Here is an 18,759-nt window from a genome sequence, read left to right on the forward strand (position 1 = left end):
GAAGGGGAGAGAGAGACACACACACAGAGGAAGATAGAGATACAGAGGGGAAAGAGACAGAGATAAGAGGGGGAGAGAGAGAGGGAGAGACATAGAGATATAGAGAGGGGGAGGGGGAGGAGGAGAGACACAGAGAGATACAGAGAGAGGGAGGAGAGAGAGGGAAGGAGAGACAGAGAGGGGGGAGAGAGAGAGAGAGAGAGAGAGAGAGAGAGAGAGAGAGAGAGAGAGAGAGAGAGAGAGAGAGATGTCAAAAGGCTTTTGGTGTTTTTAACAACCAGTTCTCTACCCTAATGACTGGCTGGATAGGCATGGCTGGGGGGGGGTTGTCATGTGACTAGGTGGGAGTAAGTGACATCGAGTTAGCCACGCCCACCCAGGTTTTGTGGCTCCTGGTGTTTTCTTTTCTGTGGGAAACGGATCCAAATGGCTCTTTTGAGTGTTTACGGTTGCAGACCCCTGTTCTAGGGGAAAAACATAAACAGGAAAAAATTACAACACCATTGCATAAATATGGAACTTAAAACTAGTACTTTATTGAAGCACCTTTTCATTTATGATAGCATTCAGTCTTTTGGGATAGGAACCGATCAGCATAGCACTTCTTCCCTTGAGAATCTTTACCCATTTTTCCTTGCAAAAACTCTCCAAATCTATCAAATTGTGATGGTATCTCCTGTGCACAACCCTCTTCAGATCACCTCATAGATTTTCAATTGTATTCAGGTCCAGGCTGTAGCTCGGCCATTCTAAAACTTTGATCTTCTTCTGGTGAAGCCATTATTTTGTTGATTTGGAGGTATGCTTTGGGGTCATTGTGGTGTTGAAAGGTGAAAGATCAAAGTTCTTCTTCTTTTTAGCAGAGGCCTGAAGGTTTTGTGCCAAAAGTGACATGATATATGGAAGTGTTAATAATTCCCTCCACCTTGACTAAAGTCTCAGTTCCAACTGAAGAAAAGCAGCCCCAAAGCTAATGCTGTCACCACCATTCTCCACTGTGGGTCTGGTGTACTTTTGGTGATTTGCATGTAGAATTTTTAAAAAATAAATAAGGTGTCCACAGTATATTTCACATTTACTGTACATGCAGCTCTTATTCAAATCCATGAGGTATCATAAAAATAAGTACTTTAGCACTCTCTTCCCATAAATAGAAAATGCTTGTTTTTCCTAAAACTAAATTTCACACATCCATATTAAAGTATCAAGCGAACTGTCTTGACTGATTAGCAATGAGTCATCCATACCTGTAAAGATTCAATGAAATCATTTTTACTGATTTATAAATGGGCACAGTGGTAAAATGGTTGGATAAATGTATTTTTAAACATCTATGTACTTAAGTTAAAGTAGACAACTCTGCTGACAAATAATTGTGATTATGTTATGCCTGTCCATAATTTTTTTCCTGTAAGATGTCACAATAAAATTGCAGTTGAGAACCAAGATAGAACTAACTGGGCTTTTTTATGTCAAGAGATCAAAACAAGATAAAATGAGTTACAATTATTTCAGACTTTTCAAACTAAAACTGTAGTTTTTTTATATGAAGATCTGGACCATAACGTGAGGGCAGAAGTTAAAAATTATCATCAAATATAAAGAAACCAATAAGTATTTGAATGAATAGGCATATACTATTATTACAAAAAAAGCTATGCTGTCAAACCTTAAAACATCTTGCATGAATTAAATAATGAGACTTGTGACCCCAGATCTCAAAAATATCCTTACGTTTTTCTTTTCTTTTAATTTAATTTAATTTAATTTAATTTAATTACTGCAACAAAATTATTGACATCTTTGGTATATTTGCTTAAAGACCATAGCAATATTTTCATGTATTTTTAAAAAAGAGTAAATTCACAATCCAAGCAAAGGAAAAGAGAAAGAATCTAACAATGAGATAAAACGTAGAATAATTATTTTAAGAAATGGCATTTAAGAAGCAAAACATGTTCCTAAAAGCACCAATCTGCTCACACCATCCAAAATTATAAATTCAGACAAATTTGGTAGGCATTACTTACGAATATCAAAACAGAAAATTGATTCTTTTATTGGATTTAAGTTGTACTGATTTAAGTTCAATGTTCTTTTAAGAGTTTATATAGATACTAAATGTTTTTGCTCTTTATACTGACAAAGTAGTTTAGTAGGCTTAGCAACAAAATGTTGAACTTGAAAACACATTCATGGACATACCACTCATTAGGAATCAAGAGGCATATAAGTTTAATAAATTATTATTAATATAGGTAGACCATGTTTATTTTTTTTCTTTAAAAACCATTTGATGTTAGTTAACAAAAGCTGTTGCAATCATGTTTATGATTGTTGGAGAGTCCCATGGTCACGATTGCCATTTTATAGCTTCTCAACCAGCTTCCAATAAGCAGAATTAATGGAGAACACAGAAGTAAAATTGCAAGCCGCAGTCATGTTGTCTTGCTTAATTATCGCAATGATTCACTTAGTGACAGAAACAGAAGTGATACCATAAGTCTAGCAGTCACATGATTTTCTGTTTAGTGACTATGGTGCTTAGCAATGGAGTTGCCACTCCTAACTGTAGTCGGTAAGTGAGGGATACCTGTATTATTATACACAACAGTGAAATTTCAGCTGCCAGTTCTTTTGTTGGCCTTCATAGGCATCAAGTTCTTCTCAAGAATTTAGGATGTCATAATGTTTTGATGTAGTATATGTGGTCTTTTGAAACTAACAAATGGAAATTTTGACAATGTACAGATTTTCTAAGTGCCATCCAATATTTTTTGCTATGGCACTCAATAACTACTGGGATCACCATGGTTGGTTTATCTTTCTATCTATATCTTTCTATCTATATTCATCTATGCCTTTCAATTTCAATTTTCAGATCTTGACACTTTGTATTATTTTCAAATTCTATTATCTCATGGTATTTCCACATCAATTATTTCCACTTTATTCTTTTCAATCAGTTAAATTTTATCATCTCGATTGCATTAGTTTTGAATAATTGTGGCTTGTTGTAGTCAGCCAGATGTTTAGACTGGATTTTGCATTTTTATCCACCTAGTGGGATAGGCAGATGTTCACATTTGAAGGTGTTCAAGGTATTGTCATAGGTTGAAAGCTGTTCCAAGTAAAGTTCCAATTGACTGATGATTTTGTCCATGCTATTATTACATTATTATCATTATAACAGATACAAAAGAATTAAGACACCTTTCTTGAGTTGCTGAAGATGAGGTTTTTGTTATTGTACTTGTGGGGCAATGGCTACAGTAGAGGGAATTAGAATTTTCCATGTTTTTCTAAGTAATTTGACTTTTTTCATTATATGAAGCCACCATACTAGGTTTACGTTTCAGTTTTTATGCATTCTATACCTATATAATGTTTGTACAGTGCCATGGTGGCACAGTGCTTAAGAGTGCAGTACTACAGGCTACTTCTGCTGACTGCCACTGACTGCAATTTGGCAGTTCAAATCTCACCAGACTCAAAGTTGACTCAGCCTTCCATCCTTCCGAGGTGGGTAAAATGAGGACCCAAATTGTTGGGGGCAATATGCAGACTCTGTAAACCACTTAGAGAGGGCTGTAAAGCACTGTAAAGCGGTATATAAGTCCAAATGCTATTGCTATTACTATACTAGTACACTCATAAAGAAAAAAGGATTTGAAGATCTAAGACACATTTAAAATTCAAATATTTGATTCAAATCTGTATTTTGAAATTCAAAGGGAGCAGGTTTTGACTTGAACAATTCAATATTCAATTTGATAAGTAATGTGACTTGTGTCTTTAATGGAGAGCATCAGTACAATTGTGGACTTTTAGATCATGGATGTCCAATCTTTCGGCTTTGAATTAAGAGGAATTATTTTGGGCAACAGAAAGTAAATAATTTATTTATAATTTATATTACTTATAATTTATAGTATCAACCTTGTGAACTCTCAAGTTATTTGGCATATTTTGGGGTAGGGCTTATATCGGGCGTATGTGTAAAATCAAGGTAGGGCTTATTTTTACAGAAACACGGTATAAAATCCTCTACCAAACCACCTGCTTTTGACCTGCCTCGCTTTGTCTTGTTGAAATTGTACAGAACTAGTTGTGATACTGGAAGAAGTTGTATCAGTGGGGATGGAAAGATTCCTCTTGTTGTGATTATGGTGCTGATATGCAAACTATTAAACATTTTGTGCAAAATTGCCCAAGATGTCTGTTTGCTTGTTCCCTAGAAGATCTACATGAAGCAACGCCAGAGGCGATCACCTAGATAGCTGAATTGGACATTCAGTTATGACGCCACTGCCAAACTGCCTAGAAGCTTTACTTATAATTACATGGACTGTGTATACTGTATATGTTTATTTCACTTCTGTCATATTCTCATCATGTGCTAAATAATAATAAGAAAATATAAAATCACATAATAATGTTAAAAGCCTTGGTGGAGCAGCGGACTAAAGTGCTGTTAAGTAACACTTAGCTGCCAGCTGCCTGCAATTACTGCAAGTGCAAATCTCACCAGGCTCAAGGTTGACTCAGCCTTCCATCCTTCCGAGGTAGGTAAAATGAGGACCCGGATTGTGGGGGCAATAAGCTGACTTTGTATAAAAAAGAACACCACTTAGGGGGGTCTGAAAGTCCTACTAAGCAGGTATATACAAAAGCATGAAGGCTATTGCTTAATGCATTGTAAGCCGCCCTGAGTCTCCGGAGAAGGACGGCATATAAATCGAATCAATCAATCAATCAATCAATCAATCAATAAAAGCTTAAGATCTTGTGGGGCCACATTACTAGCTGGTCAAGGCTGTATGCAGCCTGTGGGCCATGGCTTGGACATGCCTGCTTTAAATGATAGTTTCTTTATTAGACTAGCTTCCAAACATTGAGCTTAGATATGTTATGGTGAAAGTCCTTAAACTTCCAGGATCTCTTCCTGTCAAGCTAACCTCAAAGTTTGAAGCAATATCTCATCTAAGTTCTGACCAGGCTGAATATACTTCAATTCTGAGATTAACCAACATCCGTTAGTTACTATGGTACCAATAATATGCTAGTGACTAATAGGCAATTCTTTTATTTCATGACCTACCTAAGAAAATACAACCCGGAACATTTTTACTCATTGCATAAATGGAATGTTACCACAGCAGAACATAAAGGAAATTTCAAAGTTACTGGAAAGTTAGTTTATATTAATTAATTATTTATTTATTTATTTATTTATTTATTTATTTATTTATTTATTAATTAATTATTTGATTTCTATACCGCCCTACTCCCGAAGGACTCAGGGCGGTGCACAGCCAGACAATAAAAACACATACAATACAAAATTTAAAAAATAGAATAAAATCAAATTAAATAATTTTGGCCCCGACAAATTTAAAACCCCAAACTTTTAAAACCAATTTAAAATTGAATATATAAATACTAAAAGATATTTAAAATTTTAAAAATCTTTTATAAAGGAGGGGGAAAATTAGGCCAGGCCGGCCTGGTGAAATAGTAAGGTCTTTAAGGCGCGGCGGAAGGTGCGCAGATCCGGGATCCTCCGTATCTCTGGGGGGAGCTCGTTCCAGATAGTAGGTGCCCCCACAGAGAAGGCTCTCCCCCTGGGGGCCGCCAGTCGGCATTGTTTGGCTGACGGCACCCGGAGGAGCCCCTCTCTATGGGAGCGTACCGGCCGGTGGGAAGCTATTGGTGGTAGTAGGCGGTCCCGCAAGTACCCGGGTCCTAAGCCATGGAGCGCTTTAAAGGTGGTAACCAAAACCTTGAAGCGCACCCGGAAGACCACCGGGAGCCAGTGCAGCTCGCGCAGGAGAGGTGTTACATGGGAACGCCATGTCGCTCCCATTACCACCCGCGCGGCCGCACTCTGCACCAGTTGGAGCCTCCGGGTGCTCCTCAAGGGGAACCCCATGTAGAGAGCGTTGCAATAGTCCAGGCGGGAGGTGACAAGGGCATGAGTGACCGTGCGTAAAGAGTCCCGATCCAGAAAGGGACGCAACTGGCGAATCAGGCGAACCTGATGAAAAATCCTCCTGGTCACGGCCGTCAAGTGCTCTTCTAAAGACAGCCGTGAATCCAGGAGGACGCCCAAGTTGCGAGCCCTCTCCGTGGGGGCCAATGATTCGCCCCCAATAGTCAGTGATGGCGTCAACTGACTATATCGGGACATCGGAAACCACAGCCACTCAGTCTTGGATGGGTTGAGCCTGAGCCTGTTCCTCCCCATCCAGATCCGTACGGCCTCCAGGCACCGGGACATCACTTCAAGGGCATCGTTGGGGTGATCCGGGGTGGAGATGTACAGCTGGGTGTCGTCAGCGTACTGATGGTACTCCACCCCGAAACCACGGATGATCTCGCCCAGCGGCTTCACATAAATGTTGAACAGGAGAGGCGAGAGGACCGACCCTTGCGGCACCCCACATATGAGGGGCCTCGGGGTCGACCTCTGTCCCCCTGTCAACACAGACTGCGACCGGTCAGAGAGAAAGGAGGAGAACCACCGCAACACAGTGCCTCCCACCCCCAACTCTTCCAACCGGTGCAGCATGATACCATGGTCGATGGTATCAAAAGCCGCTGAGAGATCTAACAGGACCAGGACAGAGGAGCACCCCCTGTCCCGAGCCCTCCAGAGATCATCAACCAACGCGACCAATGCCGTTTCCGTGCTGTACCCGGGCCTGAAGCCCGACTGGAACGGATCCAGATACGTCGTTTCATCCAGGTGCTGGGGGAGCTGTTGCGCGACCACACTCTCAACAACCTTCGCAACAAAGCGAAGATTGGAGACCGGACGATAATTTACCAACATTGCCGGGTCCAGGGAAGGCTTCTTGAGGAGAGGCCTCACCACCGCCTCTTTCAAGGCGGCGGGAAAGTCACCCTCACTCAGCGAAGCGTTTATAATCCCCTGGAGCCAGCCTCGTGTCAGAGTTCATGCAGAGACAGATAATATTAACTGGAAGATCACATGTTTTGCATTATGAGTGTTTCTGATTTAGATCTGAGCAGCTGAAAAGATATCTGAATAAACTTTGATAAAAGCCCATCAAAGTGTTGTCAATAAAATCAGGTGAGGCACGGTTCTTTTGGCAGTTGCATTGGGGCATATTCTACAAATGCCCCTTCACTCTCCAAGGAAGTGGATCTGAAGGTTTGTGGATGAAAACAAAGGTGACTCAGCACTCATGACACACAGGAAATCCTCAACTTACAAGCATTTACTTAGTGACCACTCAAAGCATCTGCATAGTGACCCCTGTAACAGATCTCAAAAAGTGACTTATGACTGGTCCTCGTGCTTACAAACATCACAGTGTCACGTGTATGAAATTATGACATTGCAACATCCTGGGGACATGTGATCACTATTTGTGACCTTACCAGGGGGCTTCTGTCAAACAAAGTCAATAGGAGAAGCCATATTTGCTTAACAATCAGATGATTTGTTTAATAATGATAGCAAAAAAACTTTTCGTAAAATCAGGCACAATTCATGTAGTAACCACACTACTTAATGATGGTTCTCCACATTTCCATCCCTTCTCCACATTTCCATCCCAAATGTGGCCTTAAGTCAATGTGCTATATGTATTTATTTATGTACAGAACTTAGATGACTGTCTATCTCATATAATGATTATGAGCAACTTTTCAAAGAAACAAAGAGAAAAACAAAAATAGTCTCCCATCCCAGCCACCAGACCATCCCCCATGTTGAACCCTCATCCTAGCCCAACGCTTATGGAAAAAACAGATCTTCATGGTCATCCAGAAGACTAAAGGTCTGGTCTGGTGCAATTCTGGAATGCTCCTATCATTTAACACGATTGTACAATAATTTGTTTGTGCATGCTACAGGAATATATAAGTGTTTTTCACTGAGCGCAAAAGGAAGTCTAAAGATCCTATTTGGAGCCATAACTTCTAAATTTTTAACATTTTGACCAGTGCAGTGATCAATTTGGTTGGGGTGGGGGGATGGGAGAGAGAGAGAGGGAGGGAGGGAGAGAGAGAGGAAGAGAGAGAGATAGGAGTATATAATACTTCTCCATTTAATGTATTTTATATGGAATTTGGCAAATAATTTTTGCAAATGTACATTTTGAGTCTAAGATATCCATTCCGTGCATTCTTCTCTGAGAAAATAAATTGTATGCAATGGGCAATACATTCCACCATTCAGAAAAATACAAGTATAACATAATAAACAATTCAGAAAATAGATATAAAAATACAAACAAAGCGTTTTTCCAATGTGTCAGTTAACACTTAATGCCACTGTTTTACTTGACAGCAGTCCAATTTTCCCAACTTGGAAATACATTTTTTCTAGGGGTCATAACTGATTTTTCTAAATTTGTACTGAACAACAACTATTAATTGTGCTATCTTTCTCCATTTCCCTTCCTGACACAGCTGGCAAATTGGTATATATTAGAAGTCTAGAAAACAACAGTAGCACAATGCAGAAGAAAGGATCCAAGACAGGCTGTCCCTCTTCCATCATACAGTTCCAAAAATACAGTTGTAACAAGGTCAGGAAGTAGAAGTTGGTTTGAACAGTTATACTGCTTGAAGTAATAAAAGTTAACAAGTAATAGAAACACTAAATAACTGATACACTATAAGCTACAGCTTCAACCAGGACTGGTCTATTCATGGCTACTTCTGCTTAGGAAAAAAAGGTTAATGATCAAATTAAGTGCATATCAGGTACTCGATGCTTTCTAAAGACACTTTAGTGTCCTTGAAGAAGTTGTAAAGACATGGGTAAGATCTGCACCAAATCAAACTACAAGCAAACAGTGTCAAACAAAACACTGCAGTTATAAAGCTCTTGTTCTACAATTCCTTATTTGGCTTCATGTGCAACACAGCATCCCCAAACCTATTCTATAAGCCAACGTTTTTCCTGTAATAATTATACTGTTTATTATCCTGTTGTCAAAGTAGGTCTCCCACTTTCTCAAAACCAGGAAAAAGTACAGGGCCAAATAGAAAACAGAAGGTGGAGGAGGGGAAAGGATAAAGAAGGAAGAAAGCCCCAAAGTTTACATGGAGGCAGCTGGAGAGTCTCTTTCCTGCCAAATCAATGGAACAACCCCTGGACCTGCGGTTTTCCCCTTCAGGGCACTGCAGCCAGTCCAAAAGGAAAAACAAAAGCAGTTGGGAAGGTTTGGATGCAAGGCGTCTGGTAATTCCCCTTCCCCCTTTATAATTTATGTGTGCAAAAGGAACAAGAATGTTACAGTTCCCTGACACACAAAGAGGCGAGAAGGAAGAGGAGAGGATACCAGTATTCTGAAAGTGCTTTACTCCCAAAGAATGCATGTGCAAAAAAAACCACCAAGACAAACAAACGCCTCCTTCCCAGCCAGTCACCCAACCAGTAAGGGGTCCCATGCACGAACAATGCAAGCAGCCCCGCTTCCTTTCCGTGCTGGAAAAACTACAGCAGGAGGCCGAGCAATAAAAGGACTGGCAGATTTATCAGCCTGCTCACTTTGGGTTCAGGCAGATGGGAGGAAACGGCTTCTGCAAGAGCAAACGCGCCGCCTGGGAGAAGAACCGGGTTGGTACAAGACGGCGCAGTCCCAGCACCTTAGAAAGCCAGCTCGGTTACAGCTGCTAGGTTTGGGCTCAGGGGCTTATTCCGCAGAGGCGGAAAATCGTAAAGAGTAAAGTTGGTTTGGGTTGCAGAGACTGCATGTGGGTTTATGGTGTGTATTCCCTGTCGGTTAGGCAGAACTCCTGCGATCACCAACTGCCAAACCCCTTATCAGGATCCCAGCTTTTCTCTCCAACTGCTCCGATACGTAATCAGCCGGAGAAGGCTGCGTAATTTCATTGCCTTTTTCCTCTCTTGTTCCCACCCGGTCATCTAAATACCTGGAAGGCTGGAATTTGGGTCCGTGTTAAAACAGAACTTCTCAGACTGCAATACTACGCGGGGTTTCCTTAGAAACGAATCCCCCCGTTGAAATCAATGGGTAAACTCACTTTCTCTAAGAGGCGTCTGCCTGTGATTCTTCCTGCGGGAGCAACCTGCATGCTCTTAGGTTACCCGGCGTAGTACCCGTTTGCAAGTCACCCAAGCGAAGCAGAATCGATCCCACCCCGCATCTCGTCCCCCATTCGAAGTTGAATTACCCGGAGGAAAGTTGACTAAGCAAAAGCCGCCCGCAGTCTCCGTTCCTCCTCGCTCCCCAATTCCCCTCGATACAATGAATGGAAACGGCTGGCTTCCCCTTCTCGACTTACCCGCCGTCCACGCCGCTGCTCGCAGCCTCCCTCCCAGCCAGTCAATTCCCAGAGCCGGGAAGAAAGCGCCTCTAAGCGCGTCTCCGCGGAGCCCTTCGGGTCACCTCGGTCCCGCGCCTCTTCTCCGCCAGGCCTCGGCACGGCCAGTCCAGAAGGGCGGCTGCTGCTTCCCGCGGGAGGGAAGGAGCCGTGTAAAGCGAAGCTGCCTCGCTCTGCCCTGCCTTGCCCTGCCCTGGACCAGCCCACTCGGCACTGACGTCCCCCGCCTTCCCTCCCGGGCCCACCAAGATTAAAGCGATGAGGGTCGGCGGCGGGACGAGATGAAGGGAGGGCTCGGAAAGCGAAAAGGGGCGGGAGCCCCACGGAAGAGCCGACCCGGAGAGCGGGAGAGGGATCTCCCCACCGAAAGGCGAGGGAGGGGGCGGGCAGGACGCGGAAGAGGCCGGAGGTGGATCCGCGTAAAAGGAGGGCTCTCTGCTGGGCAGCGCTGCACCGTTCGGGCAAGTGCCGAGGCAACCGGGCGCTCCGGTGTTTTCCCGCTGGAGAGAGAGGGCTGCCCTCAGGGAACCTGGGGTGCGCCCAGACACAGAGGGAAGCCTTAGCGAGGAGAGGCGGCGGCCCCAGTTGGCCTGGAAGGCAGGGAGCGGGAGTCCTGAGGGAATAGTTAACAAAAGGGGAATTAAGGCGTCCGCAGAGGGAAACGGGGTGGCTCAATGAGTCTCGCAAGCGCCCCGCAAAGGCTGCTCCCGGCTGCGCCTAATTCCGGGGGCGAAGGGGTTCTTTTTCACGAATGGAGGCGAATGTACATGCGAATATACCGCACAGCTGGCCGATCAAACTTTAATGCGGGCCTGTTGAACGCAGCCCGCGGGATTGGTTTGTGACTGGTTGGGGGGGGGATCTAGAAATGTAGTTTACTTGCTTAAACCGAGGTTAAACTTAAGAATGGAGGAGGAGGGGGAAGAAGACAAAGCGGAGCTCTGCGAGATACATTGGGGTCCCATCTTTCAGAATAAACCTGGAGGTCCTGCGAATAATATTCCCAGCTCGCCCAGAGGGCACCAGGTTGAGGACAGACGGGAAGTTTTCTCACCGGATAGCAGCCACTCGAGGGTTGTTTTGCCAAGGCAGAGCAAAAGTGTGCAGCCTGGGCCCCTTAAGGTTGCATGGATGAGAGCGAGCACGCCTCTCTTCCTCCCTACCTAGGGGCTGGGGGTGGTGGTGGTGGTGGACGGAAACCACCCTGGGAAGGAGTTGTGGAAGGAGCAGCCGCCAGGCTCCCGTTCTTGGACCGGCGAGGCGGAGGACTGGCCGAAAATCAGGCCGTCCCCGCGGCGCAGTCCAAGCAGAATCTCGGGGGACGCAAAACGAGGTCAGCCGCTGCCTGTTGGTCGAGGGGAGGCCCCGCCAGGCGGGGAGGAGTGAGCGCAGCAGACACAATAAAGGGTTCATGCCTGGAGCAGAGCGCGGGAGAGGAAGGAGGGCTGGAGGCAGAAGAAGCGCTAAAGGGGTGGCGGAACTCCTGGGGCCCGGATCCCGCCGACGGTTAAGAGCGCGCAGGAGGGAGGGAGTCGCCTCTAGGCCGGCCTGGTGGGAAATTCAAGACGGGGGAGGCAGGAAGGGAAATTGCTGGTGTTGTTAACGAAGTTCCCGGCAACCCCGCGGTTACTTCTTATCCGCTTTCTGGGCGGGAGAGTGGGACGCGCGCGCGCGCACACGTTAATGGACCTGCCTAGGTGCCTCCCTGCCACGAAGGCTGCTAAGGATCACGTTGAGAGAATCTCCTGGAACTGGCTAATGGCTGCAATAGCAGGGAGCCCTTGAGATACAGAAGGATTCAATCAGGCCTGAGAGATCCACGATTCAGAGACCGTGATTCTTTTTTTTTTTTATGGCACCGCCATAAAATTGTTGATTTCTCATGCAAGACTAAATCATGGCTTGTTAAATAGGCCACAGTGTTGTGGTCTGCACAACTCAGCACAAATTTACAAATCATAATGTGCAAGAACGTGATCTTATGCTCGATGGTATTCTGTTACTGTTCTTTCGTTGGATGGTTGAGATTTATTTCCACCTTGTCTGGACTTTACTTGACTTGTTTTCAAACTTTAGCAGCCAGGAGTGTCATTGGTCCTGACCCTCTGACATCCGTGCTCTGTGGATCTGGCCATGGCAACACATGCCTAACCCTAATTTCAACAGGCCTGGATTGCTTTAATGCACTCTAGATAATGCTATCTTTGATAAGACAATAGTACTAAAAGAGTTCTTGCATTATCAATTCCTACTTTGGCTCTGTTGCAGCTATTCCAGGTCACTGCCAAATCATATTGTCCTGATTTGTTTGTGCACTAATCACTATAGACAAAGGAATTATTATTTTTTTCCTTTTGGGTTTGCTCATCTCCCACTTTGGCATATTAGAAAGCAGCAGGGAAAACATTCTGTGATATACCACAGGACAAATGGAGATGGTGGGGAGGTCTGTCCCTCCTCCCATTTCAGCATCTCCCAAATTAAAATAAACTGAAATAAGGAAACATGGGTAACACATTCAGAAAGAGTCCCAGAGAGGAGAAAAGAGCCTCTTGCCATGACTGGGCAACCAGCAGGTACTGAGGGGAAAGTGATTGAACCAGAGAATTACGGGGAGACTGACAAGCAAACCAGTGAAGTAAAATGAGGTTTAAACAATACAGCCAAAAGATGAACAGAGATAGATGCAAGCATTTCGTATTGACTCATGAGTACCTACGTTACAATAACACGGTTGAAGTCAGCCTCAAATATAAGACCTAGCAAGAGCATTAATTAAGCCTATAATGTATGCAGGAAAGCAACCAATGGCAAGCCTTACACCCACGGGAGGTGTAGATTGTCATAAAGCTGTTGTCAGGCTTGCCTCCATTCAGAACTCGAGAAAGAAAACCACCAACTCCATGTTTGTAGAGAAGAGGTACTTTTACTGAGTTTGAAATGATAGCAACGAAAGAAAAGCAAGATCTGAAGCAAAAGGCATGAAAGTTACCTATTGAAAGTTTCCCCAAATCCCTCCCCCCCCCCAAGGACCCAGGCTGAATGTCCAATCCCCATCCCATATGGTATCATGTAGGGCACATCTTCGGGTGTTTTTGTCCATCTGGTATTCCAGGACGGTTGACCTTGACTGGGCATAAACAACTCCAGTTGCGCACACAGGCCGTCTTCACTCCAGCTCACTTCCCCACCCAAATGCCAATCTGCCCCCCTCACCATTACTATGGCAGCCGATAGCAAGCAAGCATCAAAGAGGCTGACAGCTGTAATTATTGTAATGTAGGCACTGATGAGTCAATCCGAAATGCTTGCATCTACCTCTGTTCATCTTTTTGCTGCATTGTTTAAATTATTAAAAGGAACTAATTGTTTTTAAAATGAGGTTGATGGAATTGCCCCAATAACACCCTCTGCTTTGCCCTGAAGTAATGGATTGGAAATCTGATTGACTCTCTTCTACTTTGTAGGAAGCCTGGAGGGGAAAAAGTGATGCAAAAATATGTATAGGTAGTCCTCAACTTGTGACCACAATTGCAACCAAAATGTGGTTAAGTGAGCTGTTCCCCATGTTACCTATTGTTTTTGCCATGGTTGTTAAGTGAATCCCATGGTTGTTAAGTGAATCCAGCTTCCCCCATTAACTTTGCTTGTCAGAAGTTGGCTGGGAAGATCACAAGTTTGCACTCAAATTTTGATCACATGACCTTGAACATGCTGCAATGATCTTAACTGCAAGAACCAGCCATAAGTACTGTATTCCTGCATAGAATAAGAATCAAATGAAATGATAAGATTTTTTTTCTGTGAACACACTGGCATGCATTAAAAAATGAAATTCTGATGACAGCTCTCCAAAGAATATGAGTGTGTCTGTCTGTGTATGAATACACACACACATATACACACACACTCATACATGTACACATATATAATATGCTATGTATGTATGTATGTTAAATAGGCAACAATTTAATTAATCCACATAAACTGTGCTCCATATGTCTATAATCAAATTATATGGCTACTTTAGTAAACTTGTACTAAAACTATTACTTATTCTAAATCAAAATATATCATTTTTTATAACAGTGATCTCTTCGTTGTTTCATGTTGATGCTGCTATTAAATATTAACTCCTCAACCCACCTACCTCCATTCCCCTAATTCTATTGACCATTTATATAGCTCATTTTATAATTAGTCAATATATAGGCTCGCTTAATCAGCATAGTAACTCTTAGTGACCTGAAACAAAAGCATACATATTTTTGTTTGTACATCAGTACGGGCAGTCCTTGACTTATGACCACAACATTTCTGTTGCTAAGCAAGGCAGTTGTTAAGTTAGTTTTTTCTCATTTTATGACTTTTCCCCAGTTTATTTATTTTATTATTCATATTTCTATGCCGCCCACTCTCCAAGGACTCTGGGCGGCTTACACCAAAGACAGTATACTAAATAGCATATTGTCCCCAACAATCTGGGACCTCGTTTTACCCACCTCGGAAGGATGGAAGGCTGAGTCAACCTTGAGCCTGTTGAGATTTGATCCGCTGATCTGCTGAACTAGCAGTCAGCTGAAGTAGCTGCAGTACAGCACCCTAACCACTGCGCCACCTCGGCATCCTCGGCAGTTGTTAAGTGAATCATGTAGTCGTTAAGTAAATCTGGCTCTCCACATGGACTTTGCTTGTCGGAAGCCAGCTGGGAAGGTTACAAAGGTGATTGATTGCATGACCCCAGGACAGTGTAACTGTCATAAATACATGTCTGTTGCCAAGTGCCTGAATTCTGATCATGTGATGATGGGGATGCTGCAGCAAGCATAAGTGTGAAAACTTGTCATAAGTCACTTTTTTTTTGTGCTGGTAGCTTCGAATGATTACTAAACGAATGTTTGCAAGTCGAGGACTTTCTGTAATACAGTCGGGTTTCAAATAAACATTTCCATCCCCAGCCTCAATCTTGATGCTGCCTAAATAAAATATCCATTGGAGAGAGTTATTGCTCAATACAGATTGGTTAAGGTTCACCTCAAGACGTATGAGAAGTAGATATGATATTGCTGCCGCAAGTCAACATTTTCAGCAATAGTATTTATTTGGAACTGTCAAATTTAGATCTAACCAGAAATGAAATCTGAAACAAGTCTTATCTAGTTGATACAAATGATGGGTCAAATACAGAATACTGTAACATCTTTGTATCTCTAATATTATATCAAGTAGTATAAACCAATCTGTGCATCTTTTCTCAGAGTCAGTTTTCATGGAACCGCACTTGGGTTTATAGCCAGAACTAAGTTATTTCTGTGTTGTTTTTCACTTACAATCTATCAATTTACATATCCACACATGCTGTTAGGAATATTGGCTTTAGACTGTGATGCAAACTTGTAACTCTGCAGGACAACTAAGAAAGCCTTGAGATTGCATATCCCTCCTCTTGTGAGCTATCCTAATGTCATTTGTCTTAACAGAAAGAATGCAGTCAGGGAAGCAGCGTAAGAGAAAACATTGCACTGAATTTATGTATGAATTTACGTATTTATTTAACTTTATCAGCAACTCAACTCCATTACAATTCTGGACAGTATATAATATGAAAAATTTAAAACAGTCCACACAATGGAAATACACAAAAAGAATGACCAGAGATAACAATTATCTAACCAATCACAATAACCCCCAAGGTTGCAACCCACTCTAGGAGCCTGGGAAAACACAGAGGTCTTAAAGAACTTATCTAGATACAGTCAGGATGGGGTCATTGCATTGAAAGGTAAATTTAGTTAGCAATACATGGACTATAAAAGTTTCAGATATGAGAAGTAATATTTCTAGATACAGTTCCGTACACAATTTTGCCATGAATTACTTGTGGAACTCCCAAGGATAGTGTTCTATACTTTATAAACATAAAAGACTGCATAAAATAAAATTTAGATCAACCAAGATGCTAGGGTAGCATCTTATACTATACAAGGAATGAGAAAGCAGAATAGATTCCATGTTCAACACTCCCCTGCAACATTGTGTATTGTTTATTTGTATTCACTGCCTAATTGCTTCCCTCTGCCTTATGATAGGGAAAATTATTTCAGATTTTTTCTCTGCATGCATTAAATCCCTCTCAAATAAAGTGTTAAAACAGCATATGAGCCAATTCTATTTCTGTTTACTGAAGTATAAGTCCTGATAAAGTGGTAATTGGCTTCAGGTATACTTGCTCAGGATTTTGAAGTAGGTTTCTTGATTTAATTTGATGATTACAATGGGTTTTTTTTTTGAAGGTGCAAACGTATAGTTCCTACACATAATGTATAAATTCACTGCCAAAACAAATTATTTATTGATTGCCTTCACCTAATGTAAACCAATACTGTACAAAGCATTTACAAAGAAGAAATTAGGCTGAATTACTTATCCAAAGGTCAGGATGTTAAAACAAAATTAGCTTTTGGATAACACTAAAACATAGTGGTTCCAAAAATGATTCAATATGGCAAGAACTGCAATACCTTTTTAAACACTATTTGATTGATTTTATGAATGGTTGAATGAATCATGGTTGGCTGGGAATTCTGGGAGTTGAAGCCACACTTTTCTAGTCTCCAAGGTTAAGAAAGTGACCAAGACATAAATCAGAACAAAAGTAGACGTATAAGCAGGATTTACAACCTAGAACTCAAAGGCTTAGAATCTACAATTGTGTTAGCATGTGCATTTGGGGAAATTAATACATAAATAAATCTATAATTGTCACTGCAGAATCACACAGTAAAATTCTTCCAATATCCAAACAATGACACAACAGCTAGTATTTCAGACTTATCCAAAATTATTTGACTGATTGAAAGGACTGGAATGGAAAAAGCAATGTTTGGAGACTAGTTCAGAATCTTTGGAGGAGGCAGAGCATCTGTACAATGCTTATGAATGCTTTCAAAAGTGTTGCACACCACTTGTAAAATATTACTTTGCAAGTGGATTTACATTTTCCATTTCTAAATTTATTAACATGATGCACTATGAGGAAACTTGGATAATCTCCAAAATGTGATATCAGTTTAAACAGCTGATTCAAAATTATATATCTTCCCATATAAACCACACATTAAGTCAAGAAAAACAATAATAGTAAAATTAGGAGTTATAGGAGGCCTGTATGGAAAATAATTAGTCAGGAAATGCCTACAGATGCACATCAAAAATTATGCAAATGCTGATTTCCGCAAACATAAGACTGGGTTTTTTTCCTAAAGGGTTCCATAATGATGTTTGGCAAATCTAAAAGAAAGAGATAAAGAAAAAGCCCATATGCAGGGGTTAAAAATGGTGCAGCATCCATAGAAAACAGGCAGAGTTTTGATTGTACTATCAAACCTTGACTTTTTTTAACCATACCCTTGCCATATGCTTACTTTATTCCAAAGGTGAAATATCTTAAACCCAAATAAAATCTTGAAATAAGAAGGTAAGCAACCAAAATGCATTAATTCTCTGAGAGTTGGAAGTCCAAACATCTTAAAGCAGGGGTCCCCAACCCCCTATTACTGGGCCATGGCCTATTCGCAACTAGGTTCTGGGCCAGCATCAGTGGTGGGTTCCTCCCAGTTCGGGCCAGTTCCGCCGAGCCGGTAGCGGTGATGATATGACGTCACCGAACCGGTTCTGCCCCCCCACCCCCACCCCGCGTTATTCTTACCTTTTATTTGGCCCCACCCCCAATCTATTGCTGCCTCTTGAGTCCCAGTTAATGGGCTATAAGGAAAAACTGTTTAAACTCTTGCCGAGGGACTTCAAAGGGCCACCTACAGCTGATCAGTGGTAAAAGGCAGTTTGGTGGTAGACCAGTGCCTCCAAAAACAAATGAGTAGATCGGTGCCTACAAAAATAAATGGGTAGACCAGTGGCTGCAAAAATACATGAGTAGACCGGTACAGCTCTGCAAGCAGTTAAAAGCCTGGTAGACCAGTACCTCTGCTAAATTCTAAATAATTGTCACATGACCATCAAGCCATGCCCACAAAGTAAGCCACGCCCACAGAACCGGTAGTAAAAAAATTTAGAACCCACCCCTGACCAGTATACGTGTGCGTGAGCAGCTCAACTTATACAAGCAGTGGGTTGGTGTGCACAAGCATTCATATAACCTCAACTTGCACTTGAGTTGTGTGTGCGTGCATGCTGTCCCACCAACTCACACAAATTGAGCTACACATGTGCATGCATGCTGGCCTGCCACTCGCACGGCTGCCCTTCTGCAACTGGGCTGCCAAACCACAAAGGTTGGAGACTGTACCTGTGGGAAAAAAGAGGCCAGAGCAAGTGATGGAGGAACTAAGCAACTTATTTCCTCACTTTTGCTATTTGGCTCCAGCCTTCTTTGCACGCTTGCAGCTTGAGTGGAATGTCAACTAGGAGTATGTA

This window comes from Pituophis catenifer, unplaced genomic scaffold (genome assembly GCF_029215685.1).
Source record: "Pituophis catenifer annectens isolate HBS135680 unplaced genomic scaffold, rPitCat1.0.hap2 SCAF_2, whole genome shotgun sequence".
NCBI lineage: Eukaryota > Metazoa > Chordata > Lepidosauria > Squamata > Colubridae > Pituophis > Pituophis catenifer.